General features: G+C 35.8%; 1 long non-coding RNA gene across 1 annotated transcript; it reads left to right on the forward strand.

Annotated features, from left to right (window-relative positions):
- Positions 1-1,606: 1,606 nt before the first annotated feature.
- On the forward strand, positions 1,607-18,849 carry LOC103477858 (uncharacterized). The gene is made up of 3 exons (XR_535708.3): positions 1,607-1,907; positions 11,368-11,439; positions 18,575-18,849. It is a non-coding gene; the product is annotated as an uncharacterized LOC103477858 (long non-coding RNA).
- The last annotated feature ends 1,822 nt before the right edge of the window (positions 18,850-20,671 follow it).

The raw sequence follows: 20,671 nt of genomic DNA on the forward strand, positions 1-20,671 counted from the left end.
CAAGAATACAACTGTTTTTTTAAATTTCAGAAATAGGCTAAAAGTTTTATAAACCACTAAACAATTTAATCATTGCAAAATGTTCCAGTTTAGTTTTAACAAGTAAATAAGATTTTTTTAACTAGCGCTAATACAAATAACATAGTCACTTCATATCACTCAATCATATTGAATAAATTAGAATATTACTGAAAAGTTCCTTTATTTCATTATCTTAATTTGTGAAACACATTATATACTGATAAACACATTCTACAGCTGACAAAAACCGGACAGATTAGAAACTTCAGAAACTTGGACTTAAAGAAAATGTTTTAATACCCACTTAAAGATTGTTTTTCAGATGATCTATATATAGATAGTGCAAGCAAACAATTCTCCGTTTATTTTTCAACGCTCTCTGTAGCTTCAACAGGCATCCATCCTCATGTCTCTATTATTTTTTATTTTCTTCTGTCCTTCCTTTTGAAATGGCAATAGTTTAAAACGTAACAGAATGTCAATTTAGTTAACAAAGACACCATTTCTGTGACACAATTAAATATTAATGTTTCTGCTTGAGCTGCAGGGCTTCAAAAATCTTTCATAATTCAAATGTAATTATGTGGATTGTGATGGTGTACATCACTGTTTGGTGTAGCACCACAGAAGGCACTACATGTTGTATCTCTGTTCCCAATAAAGTGTCAACCAATTCAATTAACTGTGTGAAGTCCTTCTCAAATCTCAATAGAAATTAAAAAAACAATTTTAATAATAAAGAATATTTGTAAAATGTTTGTCTCTTCTCACTGTTTACCAGTTGGATGTTTAAAACGGCTAATTAACATTTAGACAAATGGTCTCTCCTTTTTTACTCTTAAAAACTTTTCAGAGATCTAAGCAATTTTTTTTTACAAATATAAATTTGAATTGTGGTATGCAATAGTTTCAAAATCTTCTTTCTTCAAACAAAATTGTTTGCCTTTTTTTTTGTTTTTTTACCAAATAGCCAAAGCAAAGCCATATGCTTTGCTTTGGCTCTTGGCTATGGCCAATAGTATTTGAGGAAATTAAGTATTTCCTCAAATACTTAATTTGAGGAAATACTATGTTTGGACTAAGCAATTCTAACACAAGTCTTGGTCTTGTGCAGGTGCAAGATGTCCACCTCCTCAGTATGGCAAGGTCCTACAGAGGCCTGCAAATAAAACATATAAAGCATTTAAACATACCTGAATTAAACTATTCAAGTAGGAGAAGTACTAAAATATTCAGGATATTGGCCTAATTCATCATTAGTTATAATGATGAATTATAACTAATTCATCATTATTAGTTATAATAACTAACAGTTATTAGTTAGTTAAGAACTATTAACTAACAGTTAATTAGTTAGTTAATTATACAACTAACTAATTATAATATAATTAGTTAATTATATAACTAATTATATGATAACTATAATTAGTTATCATTATAACTAATGATGACTAATTCATCATTAGTTATAAAATAGATTTTAGGAAATATTTATTTCAGATGTAAAAACTAGTGCATTAAAAATACTGGAGGCTGTTTAGTTTTTAGAAATTTAAATAAAATATTGTTACAAACGTCGCCATGTTGTTTACGCCATAATGCATCATGGGTGTTTGATGCATGCTAGACGCCAACATGCTGCTAGCTCCGCCCAGCCAAAACTCTCATTTTTACGCATATGGAGTGACAGCCCTTTCCATTTGAACCGGACATTGTTGAAATACAAGGAAATGCGCAAATGATGAGGGAAAATGAAAGTGAGGAGAACCAAACGGATGAAAAGTGGGACTAAAAATCTGGAGTTTTGCTGCTGCTGCTTGGAAAAGCCAACCCAGAAATGGAGCATAGCTGCAAAGTGCTCCAGTTTCTAACTGTAGCCGTTAACGGTAAGCATCTGGATCAAAACATTTTCTTAGATGTATTACTATTGTGAATTAGACAGACGTGAACTTTAAACACCCATTTATTATCTTCCAATGTGTTTTGTTTTCACGCTAGCTTTAGCTAATAAAGTAAACGATAGATCACAAGCCAATCACGTTCGTTCGTTTTTTCAGTTACCTTATGTTTAACGCTAACGCTTGAGGCAGTTTCCCTCTAACTATATGTCTTGTTATACAATTTTTGAAGTAATTGTGAGGTTTTTTTTGTACGCATCACAAACACAAACATTTAGATTTCCAGTAAAATTACAATAAATTTAGGCCAATGTGTCGTGAAGATTGACTTTGGACACAACTGAACTAAAATCCTGCCATCCTCACTCTGGTTTTATGTCCTAAGGTGGTTATCACATTAGTAAGTGAATCTATGTTTCAGTTTCAAATCTCAATGCAGCTTGATACAAAATATGAAAGGCGAAACCTGTAAAGCCACCTGTGTCAAACTCCAGTCCTCAAGGTCCACTGCCCTGCAACTTTTAGATGTGCCTCTGCTGCACCACACATGTGAATAGAATAATTAGGTTATTAGCAAGGCGCTGGAGAACTTATCTACACAAGAAGGAGGCAATTAAGCCATTTCATTCCGGTGTTTTGTACCTGTGGCACATCTAAAAACTGCAGGACAGTGGGCCTTGAGGACTGGAGTTTGACACCCCTGTGTAAGCCGTATTTAAAACATATTTAGTGTCTTGTATATTATTACTATTTCCAAAGGTTCTTAATTTAGTATTAATTTAGTATTATAAATTAATAATACTAAATGTGTTCTTTATTAAATAGCTCTTGTTATTCTTCAAACTATAGTAAATAAACTCTTCTGAGCATCCAATTTGGGATTGTTCTAGTTGGAAATTATGCAGAAAACAATGCTCAACTACTTACATGTCTGCTCATGTTTTATTATTAATGTACATTTAATAAAACTGAAAAGTCAAAGCTCAACATTGCATGTAAAATTAGCTTTCTATGCTATCCAGTTATCCATCCATTTTCTTGCACCCTTGTCCCTTAGTGGGGTCGGGAGGGTTGCTGGTGCCTATTTCCAGCTAACGTTTCAGACGAGAGGCGGGGTCACCCTGGACAGGTCGCCAGTCTGCCGCAGGGCAACACAGAGACACACAGGACAAACAACCATGCACACACACACTCACACCTAGGGGCAATTTAGACAGACCAATTAACCTGACAGTCATGTTTTTGGACTGTGGGAGGAAACCGGAGTACCCGGAGAAAACCCACGCATGCACAGGGAGAACATGCAAACTCCATGCAGAAATACCGGGAATCGAACCCAGAACCTTCTTGCTGCAAAGCACTAGCTCTTCCAACTGGCGCCACTGTGCAGCCCGACATATTCCTAATAATTGCTATTTTTGAAGGGGAAATGGCCTTTTTGTAGCACCTAGACATCTTCATTCCCTTTGCTATCCAAATGCAGCAGACTAATAGATGCATGGAATGAGGCTTAGACTGAACATCAGTGTTGAGCAGAGTAATGGGTCCATAGGAGGACATGAATGAGCCCAGACCACGACATGCTGCAGGCCCAGCAGTCCTCCTCATTCTCCTGTGCAGTGTTGCACAAGCCTGCTGAGAGTACAGCGTTATAATGGCTCTCACAAACATGCAGAGACAGGGGCTCCTCATTTAGCCAAACGATCACTTAGCTCCAAAGCTGCAATGAGCTGCCGAAGCCCACAGAGAGCAGGAGGTGTTTGAGGAGTTATTCAAACATTTAAAAAGCCAATAACTCCACTAAATCTGCCAGGATGTTTCATATTTACATTTGATTTTCTGAACCCTCCCACAAAGAAACAATAATGTGGCAAAAAAAAAAAAAAAATTAAATAAATAAAAAAGTAATATAATGGCATCCTGTTTGAATCTCAGCTGGTGTCAGGTTTAGACATTATCCAAGGAGGATTTTAGATGGAAATGTATTAACCCTAATTGTGCTAATGATGGAAGGTGTTCTGCTGCAGTCATGAAAAAAGTGCAACAATCTTAAAATGAAAAGCAATCACTGAAGAAATGAATTCACAAAACATCTTTAGGTCCTGTCTGAGTGGCGTTATTTACATATCATTGTCAACTTGTTTTCCATCTCACAAACATTGTCATTATTGCTGCTTTGCTGAAAATCAGCACATAAAACATTTAAGGAAAATCATACCGCTATCAGCTGATATAGTGTAGGTATATTGAAACAATATTTTTACATTTTGTCATGTTTTTCTGATCAAAAATGAGCAAAGAAAACATTAATTGCTCAGCAGGAATTAACAGTGTATAGTTCAAGTGCTGTAGATAAAATAAATTCATAATTAGAAGTTAAGTATCAAAGTAAAAACCATGGAAACATATCTGCAATGATCTCAAAGAAGCAATTTCTGATGCATGTCGATTTGAGAAAGTTTATGAAGATAAATAACTCGAATAATTTGAACTGCGTTATGCTACAGTGAGGCGGCTTTACTCTGCTGCCAATTTTTCCAGCAAATTCACCTCAAGGCCAATGAATACAATCCTATGAAAAATTTAAAAAACCTAAGAGTTCCATCTCAGACTCTGCAGACCTCTGTTGTATGTTCAGTGTTTCTGTACATGGCAGCAGGGGCGCCGCCAGGAATCTTGGGCCCCCTCACAAAATATTAAATTAGGCTGTTACACTCTTTTGAGTCTATTTGACCCATAAAAAACGTCACAATTTTAAAGGCTTGTAACTTGCTTTCTTTGGTCCAATACTGATACTAGCACAATGTTTACTGCTCATGAATTTTACATCCAAAAGTCCACATACAGTATGCAAGTACATTGCTTATATGTTTTTATTACACTTACATTACTGAAATATCTTTCCCCACGATCTACAGTCAAAAGCAACGTGCAAAATACACATGAAGCAATCCAGACTTCTCAAAAAATGCTATGTAGTTGCATTTTATTCAAGCTGCAGCATATAATTTAAATAAAAATTGTTTTCTCCATATTTGTTAAAGCTGTCACGATGTCGTAATCTGTGAAAACAATCAATCTCCTCCACCTCCTCCCTGAGCTACAATTGCTAGCTAAAGTAATGCAACATTCCGGCCAAAACAACCAATCAGAACCAGTAGGATGGTCTTAGCGCTGTCAATCAACCTCAGTCACTCACTGCTAAATGTGCTAATGGTGGAGAAACAACTTTCTCAACAATAGAAACAACTGTTTTTTTGGTCTAAAACCAAACAGCATAATTTAATTTGTAATTTTTACTGCTAAAAACTATTTTAGAAAACACAATATAATTAATTTTGTAATTGACATAGCCCCATTTTAAAAAAAAATTTCTATGAACATAAATAAATTGTTGAGGGCCCCCTGTTGGTCATGGGTCCTCGGAATTGTCAACTTTTTTCCCATACACCGCAGAACAAGACTTTTAACGTGCAGCATTTTTGGGTAAAAGGACAAAATCTCCTCCACATCTTGGATTTGCAAAGTTGCAACTGAATGATTTTTGGAACAACATCCTTTGGACAGATGAGACCAAAGCAGAAATGTTTGGCTATATCTCTAAAACCAAACAGATTTTTAACACTGATGCCTCGCCAACCATTATCAAACACGGTGTTGATGATTTGGGTTTGTTTTGAAGTCACATGAGCTACAATCCTGTAGTAATTTAGTGGATGGCTAACTTCTCTGTTCATCGAAGTATTATAGAGTGAGGCCAGTCTCTATCCAGTCTTTAACCTGTGATTGACTTAAATAGACTTAAATAGACTAGGTGAAGAAATATTGTCTGGAGCGTAGGAACACTGCATCAAAAAATATTTCTGAAATTATTTTAAAGAAGCAATTATTGCTCTGTAGGCCCCAACCACAAGGCTAAAAGATCATCTCTAAAATAGCTCAAGGTTGGCTATCAACAAGACAATGATCCCCCATTGTAGCTGCAAAATATGACAAAATGGCTGAGAAATAGAAGAATGAAGGTGTTACAGTGTCTACTTCTCAGTCTGACTGAAATGTTGTTACGTCTGGTAGACTTGGTTTGATTGGGGACTGAAATTGCAGCATTTGTTGCGTTTTCAGCTGCTACGGTTCGCTTTTACACTGCACTGTCAAACAAATAAACCAATTGAAAAACTTGTTCCACCTGCTTACCTGTGGTGGCGCTGCACCAAAAACCATTGAAGGAGACGACACAAAAACTTCTGAAGAAGACATGAGCTCAGCTTCCTTCCTCAAAAATGTAAACAAAAATGGAGTAGTCAGATTTTAGCTAATTTAGGATTTCTCTTTTATCTTTGGTAAAAGATTATGAGACGTTTCTCCCACTTGCACCAGACTCTTGCATTTGTTTTGCATTTGCCACTTGGCATTCATATATGCATTCAAATGGCGCCAAAGTTCATATTATCTGAGCTGAGATCTAAGATTGTAAGTAGACCAGAGTTCACTTTTTTGGTCTGCAACAAAGTTTGATGGCGTGTTCACACCTCCCCAAACAGACCGAACTTTCTAGGCAAACAAGACGACGGTTGGTGTACAAAAACAAAAAACCTCTATGAACCAAACCAATGTTGTAAAGAGGAATGGACCCAAATGTTAGCACTTTAAAGCCTGGTGCGATTTTTGTTATTGACTTAAATGAGAGGGAACATACCACTCTCCTCCGACCAGTGAAGGAATTTCTCCTTCATATTTAATTGTTTTGTGTCTTCAGACAGACATAGTAGCAATACAGTTAACTGAGGTACATATTTCAGTGTTTCACCCTTTGATAGGTAGGTTCAGAAAAGAAAAACCAGCCATAGATTTCTGAATCGTTTGTACAATGATGCACTGTATCCTAACATGCCGACTGTGAGGCTATGAGAAGCAGAATAGAAAAGAAGAAACATCTATTAGTGTAGTAATTGCTGCACGATTAGCAGACGTGCTGTTTGGCATTGCTTTAGGTTTTTCAGCAGAGTTTTGGAAGAAATGGACCTACTGGAGCCTCCTGATACAATAGAGCTGCTTGGGTGGCCATACATCCTGCATGTCTTACTCCCCTTTTCCCTTCTCTTTTTCTTCTCTCCCCCTCCACCCCATGGGTCTCTCCTTCGATCAATCCTCCCCCTCCTTTGCCTCGCCTGCCTGGACTGGGACCAGCTGGCTTCATTAGAGGCCTCTTCCATTCCACATTGCCTGGTTTTGTCTGTTGCACATTTTTCGACTGTTTTATCTTAAGCGCTGTCCATCCGCCGGACTCTCATACATATTTTCTTGGCATTTTTGCAGCCATACAACTGGCTTCTAATGAAACAATCCATTGTACAGCTTTTCCTTTTTTAATTAATCTTTGTGTCTGCCACCTCTCTTTTTTTGGACCCTCATTGTTTGCAATCACTGGGAGTGGATGAATTTTAATGCTCTGGACAAGCCGCTGCTGGATTTTTGGGCAGCAGTTTGAAGGAACCTTCAAAGTCAAACACAACCTGTGTAATAGGTTTTTGTCCTTTATCATCAAGTGGTATGTTAACATACTTATTTATGTTTTAGAGTACAGTAAAACCATTCAAAATGTCCTTCTATTGTATCTAACTTTTTAAAATCCATTCTTAATCTGCTTAATCTTTTAAAAGCCCCATTATAGCTGAAAAGTCAAATAGTATTTTCTGTCACTGTGTTTCTGTTTGATTGAGCTCTCTCGTTGGATGGCGTCCACCTTTGCTAGAAGCACCAGTGACTTGCTCACCCTGCTCTTTTTCCAGTTAGTCATTATTTGGTTTGGAGGGATAACAGGACTGGTGACTAGACCGCAGATGGTTGTGTTGATTGTTTTCTGATAGGGTAAGGTTGATACACAGATGGCACAATAGAAACTGGTGTTTTCAATGGGCAGAAGGTAGCGCAGGCTAAGAAGTATTTACAGTTAAAGCCTGTCGTATAATTGTACAGTATATTTTCTGGAAGCCTGGCTGACACTAACAGAGGTTCAGAAAGCTGTGATAAACGTGTTGCTGTCCTAGGGCCCAAACAGCCCAAACACTTTCTCGTTATGCATTATTTCTGGGAAGTAGATGCTCTTTCGACATTAAAATATCAACTGGCCTCTTAGAGAGTGTGGAGAGTTTAAAATGATTGACAGCCAAAGCAAAAAGCTCCTTTTGAAAGTCGTTTCATTAGAGTTTTAAAGCAAAAGAAGGTACGTCAAGAAATAAAGCAGCTCATTTGGTCAGGATTTTTATCCTTTTTGATTATTGACCTACTTTCGGTGGTAAATGCATCTAAAGGATCCAAATAAGATTGCCTGAAAATCTACAATCTGACAATCTGAGCTTAAAGATGTGATGGAGTCATTCTGCTCAAAGACAGCTGCTTTAGAAGATTGTGTAACTGACTCGATTGGAGGTAGAAAGTGGCCAAGCAGATGTCATTGCATGTTGCAACAAAAGCTTGAGCTTCAGGCAATTCTCAATGTTACCGTGTCCAGGATGACTGAGAATCTAAACCAACGTTTCAACAAGAAGGAAATCGGAATATAAAACGGATTATTTACAGTTTGGAGCAAGTGATTTGGGTCTTGCAAGACTCTTCTGCCTTCTGTTTTCATTATTCTTATAACAGTGTTGCCATATCTATCCACTTCTTTGTGTTTTTGTTTCTTAGTTTACTCTAAATTTCAGATCATTGTAAATTTGAACTTTTATCTCTTAGAGTATTGTTTTTTCCCGTTTGGTTTCTAGATTGTTTGAGTCTTGGTTCATTTCTTGTGTGTTGCATTCACACTAGCCCTGTTTAGTCTGCTTTAGTCTAACTCTAGAAAGTCTGGGTTCGTTTGGAGAGGTGTGAATGCTAAATCAAACTGATGCAGACCAGAAAACAACTCTGGTCCACCTACTAACCTAGGTCTTGGTTCAGTTGAAGTGCACTGAAACAATGTTTGAATGAATGCCTCGCAGATCGCTACAAAAGCAGGAAGCAGACTATAGCATAGGGCATTCTGGGTAATTCCAACCTAAACAAATGCGAGAGTCTAGCGCTAATGGGAATAATGGGACATGGTATTTTACCTAAGACAAAAAATCTGATTCTAATCCATTTTTGTTTACATTTTGTGAAGAAGGAAGTTGCGCTCATGTCTTCTTCAGAGGTTTTTGTGTCATTTCCTTCAGTGGTTCTGGGTGCAGCGCCACCACAGGTGAGGAGGGGAACAGATTTTTCAAATGATTTAATTCGTTTGCCACAGTGCAGTTTAAAAGCAAATCGTAGCAGCTGAAAATGTAACAAATGTTGCAATTTTGGACCCCGATTGATCCGAATCCACCGTACTATCAGGTGTTGATAACACCATTAGTCTCTGTGAGTTTCTTTCTGCCACAGCATTTCCTCATCACCTCGGATTAAGCTATCTGGTTCAGTTGTCATTTTCCACCCTTCGTACTTAAGCTCATGGTTTTTTATTGTTTCTTTGTTTGTTTCTATGTCCAAGCTCCTTATCTTGAACACAACTACACACATGATGAAAGTTATGTTAGGACTTAGCAAATCAGGACACAAAAACATCTTTTAAAACATTTTAATGTCAATTTTAGCTTACCTCAAGTATACAATAACACAAATTTCACACTGTCAGAACAACTGCATTAGATTATGTTTTGTCAGAAATTAATTTTATTTCACACAACCAAAGTTCAATATATCTGTAGTAAGTGCCAGTAACTCAGGCTCTCTATAGGTCAAACCTTTTAAAACCTAAATAAAATTTACTTTCTGATACATTAAACAGTAAGCATTTTTTCCTCTTTCTTTGTGCTTCCTTCCTTATACTTACTGGTTGAAAGATTTAATCGAATACTTTATTTATGGTTCACCATTATTTATTTATTTGATTATTTTGTAAATTATTTATCTATTGAATTATTAATTCTTCTTCATGACTTTTCGCTACATTATTCATGACTTAATTTGAGATTATTGCATCAAGATGCCGCATTGTTGCGGTGTTGGATCGCCTTTTCCCATCGAGTCAGACAAGGATATTAAATCTCCCTCTCAGGATATTTTTTTTTCTTGAAGGGAAATGCGTAGAAAAATGATCCTGAAAGCCAGTTATTAACATGCGAAGTGTCCCAGATAGAGGAGTGATTAGTCTGATGACAAACACAGAATTACTCTTTGATTCATAGTTTTAAGACAAAAACTGTAGCAGAAATTGTCATTTATTTATTGCTGGTTACAGTAAAGAGCAGCCAATGTGGAATGTAAACATAAATTTTTATTACCTGACTGAAGCTCTTGCGTTGTAACTCTGCTTAAACTCTGGAAATAAAACATACTTAAGCTGTTCTGTTTTTACGAGGTTGATGGAACTGCTTAGTATATTTTGGCCCAGCAGCAGGGAAACTTAGCTGTATGAGATGTTTTTCTGCATTCAACTCCACCTTGGACTTCTCAGTCGCTGCAACATGCCAAAGTGTCCAGAGCCATTTTGTTTATGTTTACTTTTAGTAATGTACATAAATAGCTTGCGACAAAGTCTGCTTTCTTGTGGTCAATAAGCAAAATAAAACAAATTTTCTTAAATTATGTGACGTGACTAGATGACAAAAAGTCTTCAGTCTGGTGCTTTAGTCTCAACTTAGCCCCTTTGTGAAGGGCAATTTTGTTTACAGAAACTTCAGTATGCATTTTATTTATTTATTTTGGATATGTAAAATGGCTTCCACTTCTAATGCGAAATGTTCATTAGAATTTAAACTTTATTGATCTTTAAGAGGGTGTACTTGCATTACTAAAATTGTTTCATTTTAATATGGTCTCAAAACAACAATATTATCATTTATTGCAATAACTTTTGGGACAATTTACCATCCCAGGAAATTTGTTATAGTGACAAGCCTATTTGTACCAGATTTATATTATATTTTGCTCCATCAATTTTTACACAAATTCTGACCGGCTTCCCTTTTTGAGGAGTCAATGTAACAAAAGTAAGAGTGTTAACAAGGTGAAATTAAAAAAATAAAGGGCTAGTGTTCTGGTTTTTGTGTTATTGCTTTTTGGTTCAACTATTAATTCCCTTAGATTTACTAAGTTGCCTCATCCTCCCACTACTTTCCATTTGTTGGGTCCTGTCCAGTAATCGCTCTCCCCTTTAGCTCCTTTGCAGCTCTTCCTCTCATGTAATGGTATAATTACTTTTCCAGTTATATTTTTTTGTTTTACGCAAGTTGGGGGATTTCAGTTTATCAAAATTTCTTTATTTTGCATTTACTTTGCCTGCATTTGGGTCCTCAGATTCCAATGTTTGACATATTCAGAGGTAATTAAGTTTTGCAACATATTGTATGTTTTATCTTTAGCTTAACAGAGAAACACAGATGTCAGGGTGCAAATCTTAACTCCATCTGTTGTTTTCTGTCCACAGATTGAACTACTGGCCAAAACTTGTGATGATTCAAGGTTCTTTGGAAGCTGTGGCAGGTTTCTGCAAGCCTCAGTAAGTAAAATTTAAACCCCACTACTATGATGATTTAAATTTAAGATCTAACTTAATTATCCATGATGTGTGGGCTTTTTTGGTTATGGTACTTATAAGCATATTTTTGATGTTTCTCACACTGTAAGCCATATATTTTGTAAATGTCATTGTCAACAAGTTTTAGCCTTCCATTAGAAATCCCCTTTTTCCAGTTAAATGTAGTTAATTTTATGCTTTTTGTACCAAGGGAGTTGATGAGGGACCAAGAACCGTTTTTAATGGTAATTAAAAAAAAAAAAAGTTTTCCTGGAATTGACAAAGCTTTTTTTGGATTATATCTTTTATATGCAGGGTTGTATTGAAATATGGTGGTAAGTTTGACTTTTCTGTCAATGTACTAGCCAGATGCAGTCAGTAAAACTTAATTTAAATCATCATCACCAATTTATTGCGTCATTATGTTTGTGTGAAGGCATTTGGGGCACCTGGTAGGAAGAAAATAACTGATATAGTGATTCAGAAAATTAAACGTTTTATAAAAACTCTACCATTTGTACCAGTTTGTACAGAATTTATGTTGGCCACTAACTCTCAAGTTGGCGCATGACTTGCATCATCCCATTAGTAGCTCAAAAACAATTATTTATACAGGCTGCAGCAGAACTGAATTATTTTACACTGCTTTTAAATTCTTTGAAGCGATTTATGATGCGATCCATGTTAGTGCTATTTTTATGAAAACACAGTATCAAAACTTCTTCTACAAAAATGATGGTAAAGTTACCATGTAAAATGTCAGGAAATGGTTTTATTTCAATGTTTAGCGATTCCTTTATGCATCATTTGTGAAAACAATCTATACTTTTTAAATACTTGTTTAAATATTAAGTCTACCTCAGATGTACGTAGAAAAGTCCTAATTTGACTAAAATGTTCAGATAGTCTTCAAAACAACGTTTTGAATTGTGAATCTTTTCTGGGTTTAGTAAAGACGATAAGAAAGAGGCATTCTTGTTTTTATTTTGGGAAACAAGTAAAGACGATAAGAAAGAGGCATTCTTGTTTTTATTTTGGGAAATCTGTTTAAAATGTCATCTTTTTCTTGTGAATCCAATCCCATTTCCTCTCATCTCTAAGCTGAATTTACTGTTTCAACCCGATTTAGACGATATGAAAGTTAGTGACGAGAACTAAAACTCTCTTTCACCTGACAGAGTGCTAGTTTGTGGTATTTTACTTTCAAATTTAGTTTTAATTCTTGCATTTAGCACATCTCACATTTTCATTGAACCAACATGCTTTACATTTATGGGGGTTAAACAATAATGAATTGCCTTTAGCTACCCACCTGGACTTTATGTTAAAATATAAAAATATTTAACGATGCAAAATGTACCTTCATCATTTTTAATCTGCATTCAACTATATGTTGTGCTTGAGGTATTCAGTCTATAATCCTTCAGAAATTCAGTTTAAATCATCTGTATACATTAGATAAGGACTGAAGCTTTATTATTATAGAAATTTGGAAACCTACGCTCATATTTGCTGGCCGCTTTTAATCTGAGCGATATAAAAGCTTATTTCTGTGTTTTATCTGTTACAAGACACTGCTGGAAATAAGCATCTGTAAAGCCCTTTAAAATTTTAAAAAGTGATCCGTATAGAAATGCAGAACAAATCTGATGTCACAGTCGCTCCTTTTTTTATCAACTTGTTTTAAAATAGGGATCTGCACATAAACCCTAAACACTGATAGCATAATCTCTGCATCAGAGAAAACATAAATATATTTACATTCTTTAAGACGCTGTACATCTAAAAGCTTGTTGTTTTCCCCCTCCGTGCATTATTGACAGTTCAATTCATATCAGCCGACATCTCCTAAGCACTTCACGCCGGATCAGGACTGCAGTGTTATCTGGAATGGAAGTGGAAAACTAAAGGAAGCTGTCATGTTGCATTCAGAGGGAAGAGGTGTGTGCAGTGGGGTCTGATGTATGTGCTGCAGAGATAACAGTCCCGAGGCGGCACACTGGGGCAACAGAAATATTCCTCTTCATCACTCCAGCGCTGCCACTTGTACGTTGACACAGATGATAACTGTTTGTACGCAGCCCATTTCAAAAGAGCACCATCCTCTTAAAGGCTCTCAGGAAGCAATTCGTTCTCTGCAGCAAAGGGTGTTAACATGTCAGATGTTGCCAAATGTTAGACCTTAATCCATTCTTATAAGAACAACACATACATACTCCTTTTTTAACCTATTAAGCAGAAGAAGCAGATTTTTATTGCTTAAAATATAATCAAATGTAGTTTAAAAGTTTAAATCATAACCCAAAAACACATCTGTTGAAGCAAAACTGAATCTTGTATGCAAACTTTCAGTGATGGTTTTATTTTATTTCTTTTCAAAAGAATGCTTTGCACCGAGATGACAGTTTGTGACACACAAATGCTGTTTCTAGTTTTTGAGATCGACACTCTCCTCAGAAATGCCAATATTTTTCAAATGAAGATGGTATAATTGTGTTTAGGTGGACTTGTTTGGAGTTGTATTTGTAGAGGAATTTCCATTCAGATAAACAGGGAGGATTTTAAATTTTATTACCAAAAGATACCAAACATACCAACAGTGAAGCATGGTAGTGGCAGCAGCATGCTCTGTGGTTACCTTTCTTTAACTTGACTGGGAAGTTTCTCAAAGTGGAATTATGAATACTTACAAATGCCAATCAATTTTAACCCAACACCTTCAGGTGCTCGATAGAAAGTAGTGATGCCCGATTTATCGGTCCTAGCATCGGTTTCGGCCCGATAAATAAAGCTAGACCGATATGAATAACTGATATTTGTTCTTATTTGTTTAAGGTGGTTATATTCCGAAAGGCACCGAAACAGTGGTGGGGAAAATAAAAAAAAAAATATATATATATAGGTTATCTGCCCACATTTTTGTGTTAGTCCATCCCTAATAGAAAGTGGCGATTTTAATTTTTCAGCTTCAGGAAGCTTAAACATGCATTTAAGTTAACAAATTAACTTCATTAAAAGGAAGCTAAAGATTTAGAATGGCTGAACCAGAAATAAATCTGACAGAAAATCCATGGAGTCACCTTAAAAAATGTCCACACAGTCTGATGGTTTTGGAAATCTTTTGAAAAAGCAGAATTGGAAAGTAATAGCAAACCAAAATCTGGGATGCCGCAAGGGAATCAAAGAAGACTGAATTCTGTAAATGAGTTCAGTTTGGACATTTATGCAACTGGATTATTTCATTTTTCTATTTTTCCACCTGTCCCACTGATAAGGATAAGCAGGAACAGACAATGGATGGATATTAAAATTTAAGGCAAGAAAGTCTAGAAATTATTTATTTCTGTCTAGTTTCCTCTAGTTTTTTTTTTTTACAAAAAAAAAAAAACTTTTACACTCCAAACCAGAAAAATCCCAAATTGGAAAAAAAAAAAAGAAGAAGAAAGAAGGTAAATAGAACTGTAAAGACACTATATTTGGCTCACCACTACTACTTTTGATAAATTATGTGTTTTATCTGTATTTTTATTAGACACTGGGCTCTTAATAACAAACACAGCTGGAGTCACCCAATGAACATTTGTTTGTGTTCTGAGTGACAGCAGACTCAGGTTTTCTGATCTTACCAACATTCACACCCACTTCACACTAAAACCTGACGTTCTTTGCGTGTAATTTCACAAACATCTGCTTTAATGAGTCCCCCCCTGCACAAGTCTCCCGCAAACTTGTGATTGACTTGACTATAAAAAGTAGATGAAACTGTAAATCATGAGACATATTGTAAGATGTACTTCTGTCTTCCCGTGCTCCATAATGAAGCAGTCATTATGATTATTTTATAGGACTGAAGTTTTTAAAAACTACAAGAATGCATTACTCTGCATAATGAACAGATGTTGTGGCAACAAGCACATACATTATGCATAAAAAATTATTTCAATTTTGATTGTAGACGCTGATTTATTGAGACAAGCCTAGCTTACAACAGTAATGGATTTAGGATGTGCTTTTGTTGTGTTATTTCCATAATTAATAATAGGAAAGCAACACATTATATATGCTTTGTATTCATAAAGATAAGAGCGCTTGAGTTATAACAGATAAAATGCCGCTTGCTGAACTTTAGAACAGTCAGGATTAATTAGACGTAAAACTTAAACTTGTCTAAATGACAAATAAGACACAAATTCTCTTAATGTCTTCTTGCTTGTCGTCTGCATTTTGATATGCTGAAGAGAGGAGCACAACAGATGAGATAAGATAAAATAAAGGAAAGGAAAGATAATTATCACAGCATGATGTGCTGTACAGTAACAGAAAGTCATTCTGATCTGTTCGTTATATTTATCTCCAGGATCAAGAGAGAAAAGTCAAAAGTATTCTGAAAAATGAGTCTGAGAGCAGATTATTTTTATTCTATTATGATCATTTTGTTTAAAATGTAACGCATCCCTTTTCAAAATTTCAAGTGTTCATCTCCTGTATTGATGCATTTGAGTTTCATTTCAAAGATATATCACAAAGTTTGTGTACATTGATTATAGATGATGGATAGTATATCTTGTAAAAGAAGAACCAAAGTTTGGTGTCTTGCGTAAAAAGCTGAATATACTCAGTTTTTTATTCTATATAGTTTAGAAGCAACTGTTGAGATTAAATGTGTGTACATTAAATGGAACTTGATAAAAGAAAAATATTTTTAACCATGTACAAAGCACTCAAAAAAGGGAACGTTAATCCAACTTAAATGAAGAAAGTGCTTGAATAGGTAGCAAATAATTAAATGAAGTTTATTAAAGTAAATTTATCACTATTATTCTTCCTTGAATGGGTTAGGATTAGATCTATCGTCTATACAAAACATGTTCATTACATTTTTCTTTGCACAAAAGCATTCTTAGATGATGAGATTTTAGTTTTTGCTCAGTTCTGAAATATTTTGAGCTATTTCGGAATGAGCTATTTTAAGGCCTCTTGTCACTTTAAATCCAAATGAGATGCTGTTGACCACGCCCCCAACTCGATTTTTAATGTGGAAATGGCTGCCAACCGATCCACAATTATGCAACTGTACATCTTTGAACAGCAGAAGTAGAGCCTCCTTCACTACCAACAAGAATGCATAGTAAAATAAAATATATTTTTTTATAAGGCCATTCTAGGACTTCTTCCAACGTATTTGATGGCCTTTATAATAGAAAGTCCACTGAAGCATATTCTCTCTGCTGGGAGAACCTATTACTTCTTGAACTCGGTTGCAGAAATACATAAACCTTCAGTTCAGTTTATCAATGTTTTTAAGGCTGAATTAAATGTTATAACTGAGGAATCTTGTAATTTATTTATGATGGTGTCAACTTTTTTTTTTATGAAAATGCTGCAACCTCTTGTAAAAGAGATTTTTAATCTCAATGATATTTTCCTGGTGAAATAAAGGATAAATAAATTAAGTAGTTTCTGAATGGTAAATCAACAACAAAACGCATGTCTTTTCCAGCAGCCATTGCGAGCTGTATGTTCTCAGCTTGTGTTGCTAGGAGATGGACTGAGCTTCACTGGGGTTGCTAGGTAACGGGGCAGTGCCTGCCAATTTGTGGCGCTACATTCCAGAGGTTTTCGAAAGGTTACTTTTTCACACACCGTAAAACATTAACTTATTGACAAAAACTGGCTATGTGTATTTTTTTTAAAAGTTCTTGGACTGTTTTTAGAAGCAGTAGAAACCCAAATGGAAGTATAATAAAAGAAATGCGTCCCCTTTACGTTCAAACTTAATGTTGTACATTTGGGATTGTTAAAAGCTGCTTAGTTAGTTACTTTCCTAACTAAGCAGCTTACAGGCCAAACAGTTTTATTTTTTTTACATCTGAGGTAGACGGGGTTTCCTTCAGAAAACTTGCTAAGCCCGGTGCTCGGGGCGCTAGGGCTTGGGGCAGGATGACTGCCCCGGGGCAGCCCAAACTCAAAACTCATGAGTTTTGAGTTTTGAGTTTTTAAAAAAAAAAATTTTTTTGAAGTTGACAGGAAATTTGAAAATATCACTTGATAGTTCAGCATTATTGGAAGACAAGAAGATTAATACCTAATCACCAACTATAAAGTCTTTAAAAAAAGGGAATAATTAAAAAAAGAAAAACTAAAATAAATAATGCTAAGCCTGGTGAGGCCCCAAGTAAAGCCTGGTGGCCCGCCAGGCTTTTAATACACTGTGGGAAACCCGGGGTAGAGCACCATCTTCTACATTTCTGTGATGTCTTTCATAGCTAATGGCAAAGGGTGTGACTTCATTGGAGTGAACAACTTCTTTTTCTGCTCAAACAGTCTCTCCCCTCAACACTGGATCTCTTGGCTACTTCTTAGTTTAGTTTGAGTAGATTATCATGTCTGCAGGTTTGCAGATGTGCCTTTTTTTTTTTTGCATCCTTCCATTTTCAGATGGGCAGTTTTGTGAGATGTAAGAAACTCGTGTTGATGACTTATAGGAAAGCTCTACTACCTCTGATCTGTCTGCTGTTATTTGGTATTCGTGATGCATTTTGTTCACTAATTTTCTCAGACTTTCCAGACTTTTTCTTGTAAAGAATTTTTAAATTGCATGAAAATGAATCCTTCCACTTCATATTTATGTGCTGCTTTGTGTTAATCTTTCACACCAAATTCCAAAAATATATGAAAGATTGTGGATGTAAGATGATGAAGTGTAAAAAGTTTTGCACAGCCCTTGTGGCAGTGTTAAAAGAACAGTGTTAAAAATGTTAGCATTCACATCAAATATATTTTTGAAGCATGTCAAAGAAAAAGTTTTGGGTAAAAAAATACACAATCATAATTAAAATCACAAAACTAACTGGTGTATTCACACAGTGACTGGTTATGTGTGCAATTTCTAATGAAGGTATTACTCTGAAATGACAAATTAATAAGGTATTTGTTGTTTCCAAGCTTTTAACCCGAGCTGCACCAGCAATGAATTCAAATCACCTGAATATTAAAGTAAAAGGCTCTGAATGGTGATGTGAATGTAAATGTCTGAGATGTGTGTGTATGTGTGTGTGTGTGTGTGTTGTTTTTAAGTCTTTTGTAAACATCTTTGTCTGGCTCTTCACCCTCGAAGGACTGCAAAGCCACACAGTGTGACCCTGTTTGGAGCAGACACGTCCGCTTTGCCTCTGCTGGACGCTCCGTTGCAGATGTCTGCTCAGCAGAGTAGAACCTTGTGGAACAAGTCCAAGGCCTGGAACACGAGGAACTACATGGGGTGGGACGGAGTTTGGCTCCTCACATTAGAATTAATGATTTGAAGACACATAGTCGGTGAATAATTGATTCCAGCCTCGAGGATGGTTAGGAGCTGAGTAAAAGACTAATAAATCATTTGTGGTGCTGCCAGTTGTCGCTTTCAATTATTTCTGGGTTTGTGATAAACTTCTGCACCTGCCAGCTGCTGGTCCCACAATTCCTTGGAGCAGAAAAGAGGCAAGTTTACCCGAACTTTGCTCTCGGCCATGATGCAAACAGCTGCCCTGTAGCAAGCATGGAGGGACAACCAAAGATAAAAAATTTTATTATATATATATTTTTTTTATCGTATTGTGAATTTCTCCCATACTTTTATCTTCATCCCCTCTCTTAAAGAGGAAGTTGGGATCAATAAAACCCCTAAAATTGTGACCTTCAATGAATATTTCCTGCTTTTCAAACATGCAAAAGTAGGCATACAATTTCTTAGTGTTTTTGTAATTTAATCACAGGAAAACAGCAAAATGTTTTGTTTTGTCACAGAGCCAGACTAAGGTGTTCATAGTTGTGAATTGTAAAGAAAAAGGACGCATAATTTTCAAAATTGTTCTGCTAATGAATCTAAAACGTGTGATGTCTTTGTGTTCAGCCCTTATTACTCCACTGTTCACAAATAAAATCAGTACAATTAACTGCCCTCATAAATCAACTATGTGTGTATTTTAATGCCAGTATAAATACAGCTGCTCTGTGAAGACCCTCAGAGGTTCGTCAGAGAATATTAGTAAAAATGTTGGCTAAAATTCACACATGCATGTGTGAAAAACTGCCACTTTTATTAGTTCAAACACCAAGTTTAATATTCATTAATATGCACAGTGAAAAACACTTATGCATGAACACAGTAGCTAATATCTTTATCTCTTTGAGGTATATTCACTGTACAGTTGAACATTATTCATCTACGAAATAAAGTCCCAATGAAAGCATTAAAGTTTGTGTTTGCAACATGACAAAATGTGGGAATGTTTAGATGAGGTGCGATGATGTTTTTGAAAGGCACCGCAAGCTGTCCAAATAATAACTTTCATCCTTGCTGACTGACAACCCGACGCATAGCTGTAGATTTGATTGTGCAATTTTAGGAGGCTGCTGTAGTAAAACGTGATAATTCTCAAATAAATAAATAAAATAAAATATGTCGGCTCCTCTTGCATCTGACGAGCGTAAATCATACTGATTAAGGCTGTTGTACATTTTTACTTCCTGTTTATTTGACTATAACAGCTTGAATATTGTAACGTTGTGGGACTGCATCTCTAGGTGTAAAGATGTCTTTTTAATGCGGCGCGGCGGCGACACTTTGCCGTCATTAACATATGTGAGAGTTGTCAAAAAATGCGTGCTGTTCAGTCACGTGTTTATGTGAGCCTAATGCAAAATGCACTACAAAGGAAGACCTTGTCAAGTGAATAATTACTGTGTTATGAATGGCATGTCTCTTGCATAAGTAAACCAGGTATAACGCACAGTTCACGGCTCTTTTGAAGACTTTTGAAACATCACCACAAATAAAAAGGGGGTTTTATTCGGAGGGGAATTCAATCAACACAGATTCCTCAGATTTCTATTAGCCTCTCCACATGGTGCTAATACAATCCAGCAGCCATCAATGATGTTAAATTACAGATATCAGTTATTTAGGAGCATTTTTAATTCAAATCCATTCATTCATTATGTGAAGCATTTTCCTAGTATTGCCAATTTTCCTGAAGTAGTTGCTGCAATAATTACTGCATATGGAAACAAAACACAACTATATATTATGCTCTAAAGGTTATCTTAGCATACATTTATCTTTGCTTTGTTTTACCACAATTGCTGAAGGACACTTTTTAAAACATTCAAATAATTAATAAGTAGAGAACATATGTAATGTAAAAACTGCTCAATACCATGGATAATTTTCTTT

The sequence above is a fragment of the Poecilia reticulata genome, chromosome 16, assembly GCF_904066995.2.
Source record: "Poecilia reticulata chromosome 16, P_reticulata-male-v2, whole genome shotgun sequence".
NCBI classification, from domain to species: domain Eukaryota; kingdom Metazoa; phylum Chordata; class Actinopteri; order Cyprinodontiformes; family Poeciliidae; genus Poecilia; species Poecilia reticulata.